At 40.2% G+C, this 15,881-nt stretch overlaps 1 protein-coding gene across 1 annotated transcript in view; it reads right to left on the minus strand.

Annotated features, from left to right (window-relative positions):
* The window catches only part of sntg2 (syntrophin, gamma 2), a 169,338-nt gene that overhangs the window by 117,166 nt on the left and 36,291 nt on the right, over positions 1–15,881 (minus strand). The gene's annotated exons all lie outside the window — the stretch shown is intronic.

Genomic DNA, 15,881 nt, shown 5'->3' on the forward strand with positions numbered 1-15,881 from the left:
GGAGAATAGAGATAGAATGAAGCAGAATGATGAAAAAGGGGTCCCTATGTCCTCCAGCAGTCTAAGCCTATAGCAGCAGAACTATAGAGATAGCTCAGGATAACCTGAGCCGCTCTAACTAGAAGCTTTATAGTTATGTGTCTGCTGCTCCTGTGTTCAATGCCAGAGCAGCTTTGCTATATTAGCTGTGATCAGCGGGTAAAAAGTAGTTAGAATCTATGTTGAAGTGAGAAAGTCCTCCTGAAAACATGGTCTGTGCAGTCAGTTCATCCAGATTACCATCCTGCCTTCAAAGATTATTTCTCTGTGGGAGCCGCTCAGACCCCACATACCGGCGGTTCACAGGAGCACCATCTCACTTTACTGGACGTCTGACCTTAATGTGGACAAGCATGAAAAATGAAGCAGCAGAAGCTTTTTGCTCCTCAAACAGCTTCCGGTGTGAATACAGCATGAGGATGCAGTTAGATGGAAAAACTGGGCCAATATCAGTATTTAATCTCAATGCTGATTTTACAATCCATATCCAATGATATCATACATATATTGTAATATTTATTGAGGGGAGATCAGCAGCAGCTTCTGTTTTCCCCTTTTTGCTTCGATGGCAGCGTTTAGTTTTCCACAAACCAGAAGGTGATTCTCCTTTGTTACTGATGTGTTGAAAAGGTCAGGGTGAGTAGATGGATGAGGTCAAGTTATTCTCTTTTAAGACCCTTGGGAACGAGGGTCCTGCCTCTGCTACTACCGAAGGACGGGAGGAGAAATAAAGGCTCAGCTGAAATGTTTGATGATGATGATGATGAAGAAACAGGCCGACAATCAGGAAACACTAAACAAGCCAAGCGTTTTGATGACACTCAAAGCACAGCAGGCGCTCTTCCTGTCTGATATACAAAAAGTGACACGAAATTGCTTTGCTGATTTTGCTCCCTGCTTCGCACCTCAGTGTTGTTCCTTAAACAAGCAGAAGCTGCACATACAAAAAAATAACTAGAGAATGGAAGGAAGCATAAAACCAGCTTCAGGTTCAGCAACAATAAATTAAAACTGAGAGTCGTTAAAAATAATGTCGACTAGAAAATACCTAAGGTCATTTTTAGGTGGCGGCTCTGCAAAAAGCATCTAGAAATAAATAAACTTTTCTTTTTATCTTTATTTTTAGGATCCAGTGGCCTTTATTTTATTGTTTTTGATAGTATGGAGATAGAAAAGGGGGTTAATTTGGGGGGAAAGACATTTCCCAAAGCTCAGCAGGGCCGGGACTCGAACCTGTCACAGGTTGACAGGTTTGAGTCCCGGGTATGTGGGTTATGTGCTCTACCTTCATGCCGTAGCAGCACCCAGGGGCAGATTTAGGAAATTTGGGGCCCTAGTCAAAGACAGGCAGGGGGCCTCTGAATCTAGAAGACAACACATAAACAGAGCCATTCTCCAGATAGAGAAATGTTAATAGAATAGACATCCATTATCTGTTCTAGGTTGTGTCCCTCTCTTTTTGTCCCTTTTCTTCTTGTTTTCCTCTCTATGTTTTGTACTCAGCTGACTATTCATGCTGTCTCTAAAGGAATGAAAGATTTTTTCCAAGCACTAAGCTCACTTAGCTGATTGCTCCTTCCTGTGTTTCCAAAAAGGCCAAAGTAAATAACCCAGTCCTTCTTTTCACTGTAGACAAGCCATGATCTGCTTATCTGTTCTCCATTTTTCATTTGGATGAAATAATAGCTGCATGAATCATGACAGCAGACAAGATAGAGGAGAGCAGGAGGCGGGGTTACCAATCTACTCGCTCTGGAGAGCAGAGTTCGCTGCTTTTAGATGTTGTCTCCAAAGTCTCCAGTAGCAGAAAAAAAGTCTCTAGATTTGGCGCTAGGAGCGTTTTAGAAATCAAAGTGCTAGAGGGGTCTGAAAAGTGGCTAAATATAGCGACTAAAGCGCTAAGTTGGCAACACTGCTCTTTGCATGGTTTGTTTTCAAATGGTTTGCTGCTGTCTGTTTGGACCTTTCTGAACATGTGCAGCAAATGGACTGATCCAATATGGTGGACACTGAAAGGGGGGGGGGTGAGACACACTTAATAGTATCAGCTTTCTGATGGCATTTTAGCCAAAGGATTTTTATCAAAAACATAATTAATGTGCACAAATAAGGAATATTTGTTTTAACCATACATGAGAACAGAGTTTTATGGGGCCCCCAGGAATTCGGGGCTCTAGGCAACTGCCTAGTATTGCGCCTAATAGGAATTCAAATTTTAAATGAATCAAGCATCTTGCTAACCAGTTAGCATCTTAGTGCTAGCAGGTTCCCAATGGGAAATTCCATTGGGACCAAGTAGCACTAAATTGGTGACTTAGAAACGACGCTGTCAAGGAACGCTATGGACAGCGGAAACATGCAAGAGGAGGAGAGTTTAGTGTCGGAGGTCGTGGATGAGTCTCCTCCGTCATCCATTTTTTATTTAGAGGAGGAAAGCGGGGACGAAGATGTTGTGGAAGAGGACGCCAGGGCGGCAGAAGCTTGGTTTGGTGTAGAAGGCTTCCAGCCGTACATGTTTGAGCCCTTGCCTCGCAACGCTGCCAGTTCTGTTAGCTCTACGCCTGCCGAAGACACAGACGTCCATCCCCGTGAACACTGGGACGCAACTCAATGGGAAAGGAAAGGATTCTGGTTTCAACCGTTGCGTATATTAGCTGCGACATATGAATCTAGACGCTATGACCGAAAAAAATTTGATTGACAGATGACCGTCGATATATGATTGGCCGAATTTAGGTGTTCAGGCTGACGTAGAACTAACTGGCCTGCAGAAGATAACGAAGAAAAAAACCCACAGACTGTAAGACAGTCAATATGGTCTGATAAACGCTACATTTATATACATGTTTAAGCCAGAATGATTTGACATTTAAATATGATTTCCCTACGACTTTAGAGTCGATCTAGCAGGGGTAACATTAAAGGAGACCACACAAGGATTTTCTTTAAAGTGAAAATTGAATTTATTAAATTATACTAAAGAAACAATACCTGAAAAGGGATAAATAAAACGGGGAATAGAAAATGGCTTAATGCAAAACCAATAACTAAACAGAAATAAGCAAATGCAAACAAACCTAACAAAACCCAACCATAGGACAGGATACAAACCAAAGCAAACCAAACGAGGTTTTGAGGAGGTAAGAGAGAGAAGCCTCCTGTCTGCTGCTTGCATGACAGCTTTTAAAGCAGACGAGCACCAATAAGGGCAAAACAGATCACCTGCAGAAGGCCTGCATCCAGAACCCTGCAAGGAAAAGTGCAGAAACCCACTGCAGCCGTAACATCTGCAAAACAAGTTTTTTTTTTATCAGCAACGTTAAACTTCCACTGCATGCCAACTGTAAAACACAAGGATCTTCTTTCTGTTCAGAATCTGCATCAGAAGGAAACTCCAAACTCGCATGGGACAGAAAGCTACCATCGACCGAAAGGATTCAGAAAAAAAAAAACGCTCCCAGATCTGCTGGGCTGAGTGACGTTGTCCGCATTAGCATGTACCTGCAAGCAAAACCGTGGGGGCAGGCGGTACAACTCCCAGAGCTGCACTGCTACAGTAAAAAAATCAACACAAATGCGTAAAGAAGTTGAATCCATTGGGTGATAAAAGGAAAACTACAGGCAGACCTGAGTGACACACAGCGTGTATACCAGCGAGGGCTCAGTGTGCTTAGCTTGCTGCTGCAGATGGAAATGTTTTGGTATCATAATAATATCCTGTCACAGAATATAGTGCAGAAATAAGTTTAACATCAATGATGGGGAAGTAAAGCAGACGATCTAATGCAGTCTGACACAGCAGTGCCTGTTTAAATTCTGCCTTGGTGGAGAATAATTAGATGTGGAGGCAGAACTGTCTGCTGCTTATGGTAATCTCTCTGACCACAAACAAAAAATTAATAACATCTTGTTAAATCCAATCAGTTTCTGAGAAGCAGAGACCAAAGGTTTCAAATCAAGGCGCTGTGATGAAGTGACCTTTGATGAATAGCCCTAAAAGGTGGGAAATTAAACTTGAGAAAATACAATCAGCTCAGCTTCCAAACTGAAAATTAAAGTGTCAGAAAGGCGTCCCATTAGCCGTTAGACCCAAACAGTCTCCATCATCGAGCTTTCATTTCCCTGGAAGAAAACCTCAACCCTTTACACGGGATTCAAGACCTTTTTTTATTCAGTTATGTTTAGTTCTTCTTCTTTAGTTTTCTTCTCACAACACTTTAGTCCAGCAGAATCATAGACTAAAAGCATGTAACAACAAAAGAAACTTGTGGCGCAATATTTAAGCGGTTTTATGGTTTTTCCTTCTTAATTAAGAAAATTAAGGAAGAAGAGGTGATAGAATTATTCTATAGGGTATCTGGTCCTTCAGGTCTCTAATAGGGTGATAGAATGATTCTATAGGGTATCTGGTCCTTCAGGTCTATAATAGGATGACAGAATGATTCTATAGGGTATCTGGTCCTTCAGGTCTCTAATAGGGTGATAGAATGATTCTATAGGGTATCTGGTCCTTCAGGTCTCTAATAGGGTGATAGAATGATTCTATAGGGTATCTGGTCCTTCAGGTCTCTAATAGGGTGATAGAATGATTCTATAGGGTATCTGGTCCTTCAGGTCTCTAATAGGGTGATAGAATGATTCTATAGGGTATCTGGTCCTTCAGGTCTCTAATAGGGTGATAGAATGATTCTATAGGGTATCTGGTCCTTCAGGTCTCTAATAGGGTGATAGAATGATTCTATAGGGTATCTGGTCCTTCGGGTCTCTAATAGGGTGATAGAATGATTCTATAGGGTATCTGGTCCTTCGGGTCTCTAATAGGGTAATAGAATGATTCTATAGGGTATCTGGTCCTTCAGGTCTCTAATAGGGTGATATAATGATTCTATAGGGTATCTGGTCCTTCAGGTCTCTAATAGGGTAATAGAATGATTCTATAGGGTATCTGGTCCTTCAGGTCTCTAATAGGGTGATAGAATGGTTCTATAGGGTATCTGGTCCTTCAGGTCTCTAATAGGGTGATAGAATGATTCTATAGGGTATCTGGTCCTTCAGGTCTCTAATAGGGTGATAGAATGATTCTATAGGGTATCTGGTCCTTCAGGTCTCTAATAGGGTGATAGAATGATGCTATAGGGTATCTGGTCCTTCAGGTCTCTAATAGGGTGATAGAATGATTCTATAGGGTATCTGGTCCTTCAGGTCTCTAATAGGGTGATAGAATGATTCTATAAGGTATCTGGTCCTTCAGGTCTCTAATAGGGTGATATAATGATTCTATAGGGTATCTGGTCCTTCAGGTCTCTAATAGGGTGATAGAATGATTCTATAGGGTATCTGGTCCTTCAGGTCTCTAATAGGGTGATAGAATGATTCTATAGGGTATCTGGTCCTTCAGGTCTCTAATAGGGTGATAGAATGATGCTATAGGGTATCTGGTCCTTCAGGTCTCTAATAGGGTGATAGAATGATTCTATAGGGTATCTGGTCCTTCGGGTCTCTAATAGGGTGATAGAATGATTCTATAGGGTATCTGGTCCTTCGGGTCTCTAATAGGGTAATATAATGATTCTATAGGGTATCTGGTCCTTCAGGTCTCTAATAGGGTGATATAATGATTCTATAGGGTATCTGGTCCTTCAGGTCTCTAATAGGGTGATAGAATGATTCTATAGGGTATCTGGTCCTTCAGGTCTCTAATAGGGTGATAGAATGATTCTATAGGGTATCTGGCCTTCAGGTCTCTAATAGGGTGATAGAATGATTCTATAGGGTATCTGGTCCTTCAGGTCTCTAATAGGGTGTGTAACATTGGTTGGGCTGAAAATGGCACATTAGCTGTTCTATGAGCCCTAATGCAGCCTGGTTAAAAGCCCTAGAATGAAACGACAGGTTTTCTTCCTTTAATGGTATGATCATGAATATTTAGATGAGCTGTGCTCTGATTGGTTGGTTTATAACGAGCCAAGCTGCTGAGCAAAGACGCATCATAGCAACAAGCACTCACTCACTGAAACATCAGATTGTCGATATGGTAGGGTGACCAGACGTCCTCTTTTTCCCGGACATGTCCTACTTTTCAGATCTAAAAAAATGTCTGGGGGAATTTCAAATTCGTCAAAGAATCCCGGCAGAGCCAGCAGGGGTTGGAGGTAGAGACTGACATTTTTTCGGGAGTCAGTATTAGTAACGATCACGTGATTGGGACGGTACAGGATTAAACATTAACGGGAGCAGACGGGAGCGGGAGCAAACCAATAATAACTAAAAAAAACTAGGATCAATGCCAAAAAATAAAATAAAATAGAAAGAAAAAAAATCCAGTACTGGCGCCGCCATTTTGTAGTTTTTTTCCATGAAGCCTACACTATAATGCGATTCAAAAAAACTACACGACCCAAAAACCAACAGTGCTTCCGCTCTGAGCTTTTCACCCGCGCTCAAAAACAAGAATGGGAGTGGAGCAGGAGCGGGAGTCATTCTGAATGGGAGCGGGATGGGAGTGGGAGTAATTTCACCAGGAGTGGGACGGGACAGGATTTAGATTTCTACTCTGGCCCGGGATCGGGACGGGACACCATTTTTTTTCTGTGGGAGTGGGAGTGAAAATCCACTCCCGTGTCAGTCTCTAGTTGGAGGAACCGAACCCGACCTGGTGACGGTAGCCTGAACACCGGCGGCCCTGTGCATCCCCCCCCCCCCGACTGCCTCACCAGCCCCCAGCCCCCCCTCCACCAGCTGAGGAGGGGCGGCTCATGGTTCTTTGCTGAGGTCCGGTCCAGTCGGCGGCCGTCAACAGTTTATACTCGCCCCCACCGAGGCGTGACAAAAGTACAGGCCAGAACCAAATAAGGCAACATCCTCAAATTGACGTCAACTCTGCTTCTTTTGGATTCGCCAGTTTTATGGTGGAATTTCAGAATTTTGAGATTTGCAGAGAAGGGAGGTGTTGATGGGGTTTGAACTTCCCTCTACGTCCATTTTTTTTTTTTTTTTTTTTTTTTTTTTTACATTGGATTAGATTCAACTTTATTGTCATTACACAGGTACAGGTACAAGGCAACAAAATGCAGTTTAGGTCTAACCAGAAGTGCAATAGCAGCAAGTGCATTTCACCCAATGAACTTATTCATCTATGACAATGGAAACTCGGTTTAATGACCCCTTTAAACAGAGGGGGGTGGACTCAGAATTCAACTTTTAAAAACCTACAATGCAGCAACAGAGTTGATTCCTTCCCGCCATCATTGCAACCCCAACCCCTTTACAACGAGATAATTATCTCGTTATCTTGAGAAAACAATGAATGGTTTAATTGTGATAAGACAGTTATGTCATGATCTCGAGAAGAAGAGGAAAAAAAAAGAAGAGTACGAAGGCTCTTGGCTTCTGTACAAAATGGCTTTTTAATTCAAGGAAAAACATAAAATGAATGTCTTTACAATTTCATGGTGAAGGTAAAAAAAACTTTGTAAATTTGTAAGTATTGTATTGATTATATATGTGATTATGTTGCACATGTTTTGTTTTTATAGTGTTAAAATAGGATTAATAAGAATATTTGTTCATTGGAAATCTGTCTTTTTAATGTCGAATCCTATCAGGAATACAGAACACAGATAAGAGGATTCTCTTATTATTTGATTTATTTATTTTTATAGTCAATGTACAAATATTTACTCTGAATGTTAAAAGCGACACTGCTTTTTAAATATGTTTTTTTTATCCTCTATATTTTCTAGTTTCCTGCACTTACTCTGGGCTGCACAAAGATACCTCATTTCTACATGCTTTAAATTTCATCCCTTTTTTTATGTAAACTGTTTTCATATCGTTTCATCCATCTAATTTTCTGACCGACTGTTCTGCAGTTCATGCAGCTTGTGATACTTAGAGAGAGAAAGTTCATGTGCATTGATGGAGTGTCATAATAATGGTGGTTCCAGCCATGGCAGGAGGTCCATTAGAGACAGAGTCATTACTGGCTCACAATCACAAAGGGTGTGAGTGATTGGGTAATGAACGGACAGTTAATTATGGCGCATTCCTTCCTGAATAATCACCTTTAACTTTGAGAATGTTCAACATTAAGAATTCAACAGACACATATGAGAAGCTATATGCTGGATTTGGCTGATTTCATCCTCCATCAGCCTGCATCAACTTCACACCAAATTTTCCTTCATTATTATCTTCTGTTGTTCTGTTGCAGGTTGCAGATAAGAGTGACTCCATTTGTTTTACTGTTTTCAACATTCATGAAACCTGAGCTGCTTTGATGAGCTCAGACATGGAAAACAGTTTATCCCAGCCCTATTTAATTTTAAAATGTTTTTGTTCAGTTTGGTATATAGAAATTTCCTGATTCCAATATTTTCTCAAACCCCTGAAGTGAGCGTTTGTTATTTTCTTTCTTTTTTCTGTCTTAATGTTGGCAGTGGGCTTTAGGCTGCCCTGCAAGGCTTTAAACCTGGGTTTAAATGGAGACTAAGCCATTCTCAAGCACATATCAAGGAGCTCATTTTGAGCCTGGATCCAGATTTATTGTTGATTCTGTTCATGGTGGAGAATCCTGCTTCACAGCAGCAGGTTGAGCCAAACATCCTCTAAATGTGCAGGGTCATCTTTGAGCACGCCATTTCACTTTTCTTTCACCAGTTCACCGCAGTTCTTCCAGCAGTCCACACTTTCTCTGCTCTCTTTTTCTCATGGTCTTCTCCTTCTTTCATCGCCCGGCTTGCTGCAGGTTTGCCTGCTGTGTCTAAAAGTAGCAACAGCAGCAACCCAGACTGACAGCTCATTGGCTCATTTGGATCACGTGCAGCCTAGCCGGACGCTCTCCAGGGCTTTACCGTATTAACAGGAGAAGAAGCGCAGGTAAAATTAGATACCAGCGTCGGACAACATGCGGTAATTTATAAATGTTTTAAATCAGGTTGGGTCCGGATTTGCCAGCAGGTGGGTCTTACGGTGGCCCTGAAGTGCAAACTGCAACTACAAATCTAAAAGCGCAACTACATTAAGGAAATCGCAACTGCATAAAGCAAAGCGCAACTACATTAAGCAAAACAAAACTACATAAAGCAAAGCGCAACTACATTAAGGAAAACACAATTACATTAACCTACCGGAAAAGGTAGGTACCAGTGGAAAACATGAGACATCGCTGATTGGACGACGGCGCCGTTTGACCCTTGAACCGGAAGTCATTCTGCCTGCTGCGGCTTTTAAAAACATGGATATTGTCGGCGCCCCAAACATAGCTGCCGTTATCCAGGAATATTTTGAATCAGGACATACGTACGAGGTGATACTGGATATGCTCAAGACTAATCACCAAATTTCAGTTAGTTTGCGTACACTGAAGACACACTTAAAAGAAGCTGGACTGTTCAGACGACGCAACTTCCGGTTCAAGGGTCAAACGGCGCCGTCATCCAATCAGCGATGTCTCATGTTTCCCACTGGTACCTACCTTTTCCGGTAGGTTCATGTAATTGTGTTTTCCTTAATGTAGTTGCGCTTTGCTTTATGTAGTTTTGTTTTTCTTAATGTAGTTGCGCTTTGCTTTGTGTAGTTTTGTTTTTCTTAATGTAGTTGCGCTTTGCTTTATGTAGTTGCGATTTCCTTAATGTAGTTGCGCTTTGCTTTATGTAGTTTTGTTTTTCTTAATGTAGTTGCGCTTTGCTTTATGTAGTTGCGATTTCCTTAATGTAGTTGCGCTTTGTTTTATGTAATTGTGTTTTTCTTAATGTAGTTGCGCTTTGCTTTATATAGTTGCAATTTCCTTAATGTAGTTTTGCTTTGCTTTATGTAGTTTTTCTTAATGTAGCTGCGCTTTGCTTTATGTAGTTTTGTTTTTCTTAATGTAGTTGCGCTTTGCTTTATGTAGTTGTGTTTTTCTTAATGTAGTTGCGCTTTGCTTTATGTAGTTGCGATTTCCTTAATGTAGTTGTGCTTTGCTTTATGTAGTTTTGTTTTTCTTAATGTAGCTGCGCTTTGCTTTATGTATTTTTGTTTTTCTTAATGTAGTTGTGCTTTGCTTTATGTAGTTTTGTTTTTCTTAATGTAGCTGCGCTTTGCTTTATGTATTTTTGTTTTTCTTAATGTAGTTGCGCTTTGCTTTATGTAGTTGCGATTTCCTTAATGTAGTTGCGCTTTGCTTTATCTAGTTTTGTTTTTCTTAATGTAGTTGCGCTTTGCTTTATGTAGTTGCGATTTCCTTAATGTAGTTGCGCTTTGCTTTATGTAGTTTTTTTTTTCCTTAATGTAGCTGCGCTTTGCTTTATGTAGTTTTGTTTTGCTTAATGTAGTTGCGCTTTGCTTTATGTAGTTGCGATTTCCTTAACGTAGTTGCGCTTTGCTTTATGTAGTTTTGTTTATCTTAATGTAGTTGCGCTTTGCTTTATGTAGTTGCGATTTCCTTAATGTAGTTGCGCTTTGCTTTATGTAGTTGCGATTTCCTTAATGTAGTTGCGCTTTGCTTTATGTAGTTTTGTTTTCCTTAATGTAGTTGCGCTTTGCTTTATGTAGTTTTGTTTTTCTTAATGCGGTTGCGCTTTGCTTTATGTAGTTGCGATTTCCTTAATGTAGTTGCGCTTTGCTTTATGTAGTTTTGTTTTCCTTAATGTAGTTGCGCTTTGCTTTATGTAGTTGCGATTTCCTTAATGTAGTTGCGCTTTGCTTTATGTAGTTGCGATTTCCTTAATGTAGTTGCGCTTTGCTTTATGTAGTTTTGTTTTTCTTAATGTAGTTGCGCTTTGCTTTATGTAGTTTTGTTTTTCTTAATGTTGTTGCGCTTTGTTTTATGTAGTTGTGATTTCCTTAATGTAGTTGCGCTTTGCTTTATGTAGTTTTGTTTTTCTTAATGTAGTTGCGATTTCCTTAATGTAGTTGCGCTTTTAGATTTGTAGTTGCAGTTTGCACTTCAGGGCCACCGTAGGGTCTGGATCTGGACCGCATTCCGCTAATCCCTGACCTCTGCACTAAAGCAGCGTAAATTACAGAAAACTCAAGTTCATCTTTAGCCTTTTTGCAGCTTCTGTATTGAAGTGGATCTAAGATGATTTACATGGAAAGTAAAGCATGAAAATTTACCTTTTTTTTTTTTTTTAACAAAGAATTAATTATACTTGGAGCTTTTTAACAAAAACTCCAATCAGTGAACAGTAAGCTGGATCAGGCTCGTGGCATGGACATCTGTAGATGTAATAAGCTCCTGTAAAATCATAGAAATACAGCCTCGCTGGAGAAGAGAAGGGAACATTCCTCCATTGTATCTGGAAATGCAAGAAAGTTCAACTATTCTGGAGGGAGATTAAACAAGCTCTAGAGACTATAATGGGTATAAAACTAGTTTTTGACCCCAAATTGTTCATCCTAGGTTTATATCCTGACAGACATCGTATGTTCAGAAAGATTATTACTGCCTTGGATTTATGTCTACTTTTGGCATAAAGAGTCATAGCGCTCTCATGGAAGAGTACCAGTAAACCAAAATTCATTAAATGGATTAAGGAAATATCAACAACATTACCAATGGAAAAGATTACTTTCATTTTAAAAAGGAAACTTTCACTTTTTCAAAACATTTGGAGTCCTTTTATGGAATATATAGAAAACATGGATGTGACGGCTGTCGGAGATGAGTTATAGTTGTAGTTGGTCCCCTGCAGTGTCCTAAGATAATCTTCATTTGTATACTTGACGACTTTGGATTATTAGTTTGTATTTTCTGAACTACGTACAATACTGAAATAATATGGGCTAATTTCTGGAAAATAGAGAAACCGTTATTATTGTAACTATTGTTTCTTCTCAGGGGGGTTTGGGCTTGGGGGCATTGTGTTTTGTTTTTTGTTCTTTTTTTATTTGTTTGTTTGTATTTCCTCATATACTCTGTGTGTCATAGGTGCTGCTCTAAAATACTCCGGAAAGAAAAGTCGAACGCTGGACAATAATTTAACTACCCTGGACTTTTCCTTCGATGTGAGAGCACACTTATGTCCTGACTATTATTGAAAAAATTGTTGAAAAACCAATAAAGATAATGTAGGGGAAAAAAAATAATAAATACAGCCTCGCTGCAGAAGAACTGGATCAGAAACATTAGGTTGTATTATTCTAACAGAAGTGCGTTGTAATTGGACAAGTCCGACTCTGTGTGTTCTGGATAAACTGCCCGGAGAGGTTTTTCTGTTTCATGTTGCTGCTATTTAAAGTGAACTGAGTGGGAATTATCTCCTAATGTTACATGATGAGGGTATTCTGACCTGAATGCCGTCTCTTGTCATTGATGCTCCAGGGTATCCCGTCCGAGAACATCGTGTCTCACAGTGAAACCCTAAAGCTCTGCAGAGAGAGAGAGAGATTCGGCTGTTTTTTAAGACTTTCCTTTGTCTCCGTCCATCATGAATGACGCTGAAAATTCTGTTCCCTTAGAAATGGATTCAGGGTCAGAACACTTGTTTGGTTCTGTTGTTCTGACAAAGATGGTCCCTTATGCTTGTCAGGCTACTTGTTTTCTGTCGCTATAGAAACCACTCCTCCTGTCGATCATACAGCTTCCATACATTTTCATCACTTAGTTCATAAATAAAGTCTATTTATTAATGGTATTTGGTTCAGAGTGAGGATGTAGTCAGTAGTAACCATTATTAGCTAACAGCCAATCAGCACTCAGTATTCTGTTTTTTTTTTTTGTTTTTTTATAATTTCTGCACCAGCAGCTCAGTCTGGTTACATACAAAGGTTTTGCCACTAAATGGTGGCACCCTGCTGGCTTCTTTTATTTGATTTCTGTGTTTCACACTTTGTTTTTGCTCTATTTGTGAGGAAACAAAGTGCTTTGTGTAAATTTAACACTAGAAGACCGGATGACAGGAGGTAGATTTTACATGCATGCAAAGATCCATAACCTTAATGAAAGCTGTTCTTAGCTTATTGGTTGTAGAAAAGAAAAAGAAGTTTAAAGTTCAGGCTTAAAGATGACCAGATAACCACCATAAGGACGAACGCTCGGCACAAAATGCTTTATTTCAATATGACCACATGTTTTTACTAGGGATGCACGATATTGGGGTTTTGGCCGATATCCGATATGCCGATATTTTAAAACTCATGTAGCCGATAACCGATATCGATACCGATACCGATGTTAAAGCTGGACAAAAATAAGCAGTCATTGAAAATAGCAGTTTTGTTATCCATTTCTGACACTTTGAAAAATAATATACTCAAATATATTTTCATATGCTGATATCAAATTGATTTTTAAAAACGCGGTATCGATCTATTTTACTTTCAAAATCTGGTGAAATTTCATCGTTCTGTTACAAACTCTCGTGATATTTTTGCAAATTCTTGTGAGATTTTGTTAGTAAAATAGATCGATACCGCGTCAATATATCAACATATAAAAATATGGCAACATTTCGCGAATTTTCGGGGGATTTCGTAGCATAACGATGACATATAGCAATATTTCATTAGTAAAAGAGATTGATATGGTGTTTTTAAATGGCAATATATCAGCATATGAAGATATTGGGATATTTTAATGTATCAATATTTTTTCCCTCGTCTTTAGAAGTCTTTAAAGCTACAGTGTGTAATAATTACAGGGATATAAAGTCAGAAATTTAATATATTATACATAACTATGTTACTTATCATCACCTATGAGCTCAGCCTTTTAACCATAATATTTGCGTTGCCTTAGAATTCGTTATTTATAATTACATAGGAGCGGGTCTCGCAGCCATGGAGGCTGACATCTTTGCGCTACGGCAGCGCAGAGGCAACAAACTAGCGATTGTGAGATCGCCCATTACGCTCGAAAGTAACTACGGCAAGTTGAGAGAGATGAACTGAGACGGTACTGAACAATAGATGGCAGTATTATGCCTGAAAAGCGTTTAGTCTGCCTGAAACCAAAGAAGAAGAAGAAGCAGGTATACAGCGCTTCAGTAACAAGAAAGGTGAACAAGGCGGCAGGCGTGAGTGACTTTGCAAACTGTTTGGCCAAACATCAGACGAATGGAGGATCATGCCTACTCTGTATCACAACGAAAAGCGGCGGACACCGAACCCCCGTCATCTAAGAAGCGGAAACACGACGAGAATAAACGCAAGCGTGACAAAAAACGCGGATCAACATTGGCACGGCATTTACACGATGGAAGTCACTGATGGAGGAAAAAGGTTTTCAAAGTGACGCTCAAGTCGCCAGTTTTCTGTTGGACAGGTAATTAATCCTACACACACAATTGTCTTTTTATACACGTAATACCCCACCCCCACATCCCGTTTCAACCAAACTATTGTCAAGATGTCTGGTAGCATTACCTAGATAAGGCCACAGCTTCATAAAATTACCACAGCTGATAGTAGCGTGTGTGAGTGTGAGAGAGACAGATATATGAAGCTGCATATTAGCGAGCTACGGATATATACCTCGGTTACTTCTCTCCGGCTCCTTTGGAGATCTTCAAGCCTTTCCTCCACTGCTGTAGGCACCTCTCCCTCGGCTGGCCCTAGCTGCACGCCCACCCCGGCCTCTCTGCCCTCTTCCTCTCCCTCTTCCTCGCCTTGTAACCCCCGTGCCACAAACAAGACTTAGACTCTGTAAACGGGGAATATATATTCTTCCAGCGAACACAATCTCGCTGTTAAACTAATGACTACAATTACTTCGTCTGTTTATATCACCATGCAAAGCAGCTCACCAAAACGTCACAACGACGTAGAAAAAATAACGGGTATATTTATTATCTTAAGTCTACATGAAATCTATACCCTACACAGACTAATGAAATACTATCTGTAAAATTATCTATGTAAACAAACCTCATCACTTGAGAAAGTAGGTGATGCGGACGTCGTGGAAGACATTTTGTCCCGTAACGCTCGCCGTACAGTTGGGGGGGAGAAGCGGTGGGGGGGGGGATGTTCATGTTGCTGCAGTCTGCAGTCTGAGCGCTAGATGTCGCTGAAAATTACACACTGTAGCTTTAAGTCTGTAAAAAATAAGTTTTTGAGGAAGAAGAAGAAGTAGTATTTTTTTTTTTTTTTTTTAGACTTTAGAAACTCAGAAGCTGATCAAATATCGGGTTAAATATCAGTGGGGTGGCCGATGTCCGATATTCAGTTTTAAGGCCGATACCATCGTGCATCCCTAGTTTTTATGTTTTCTGTTTTTCATAAGCACCGGGCAGCTTAATGTTTGCTGTAGGGCTGGGCCATAAATTGCATTTACAATTATTAACAATTTAAAGGGGCCATAGAAGTCAAAACAGAGTTTCCATTGTCATAAATGAATAATTGAATAATGATAGTTCAGTGGGTGAAATGGACATACAGAGAAGTTTTGACCACATTGACACATAATTTCTCTGCAAATCTCACAATTCTAGACTTCCACCATAAAACAGGAGAATCCAAACGAAGCACCGAGTTGACGTAAATTCGGGGATGTTGCCTTATTTGGTTCTGGCCTGGACTTTTTGTCACGCCCCGGAGGAGGGGGGGCAGGGCTGAAGTGTCGACTGCTGGGCCGCTGACTGGACCGCACCTCAGCAGAGAGCCATGTGATGGTCACATGGTCAGTAACCCCACACACAACCACTTTTTCATCAGTTTTAAATCACAGTAGCATAAATAAATTGGTTTGTTTATTTTGACAATATTGAAGGCATTAGTTTCAATTGTAGTGCGCACATTTGGTTAACTTTTGTTTATTTAATTTTTTCAAATGCTTAATATATTTTCTGGTTTCTTTTCTGGTGCTGTGGCAGTGCAGTCAACTGGGAGAATGTGGCTGACATGATCATGGACTGATTGGG

The sequence above is a fragment of the Cyprinodon tularosa genome, unplaced genomic scaffold (assembly GCF_016077235.1).
Source record: "Cyprinodon tularosa strain WSP-4 unplaced genomic scaffold, ASM1607723v1 ctg6, whole genome shotgun sequence".
NCBI classification, from domain to species: domain Eukaryota; kingdom Metazoa; phylum Chordata; class Actinopteri; order Cyprinodontiformes; family Cyprinodontidae; genus Cyprinodon; species Cyprinodon tularosa.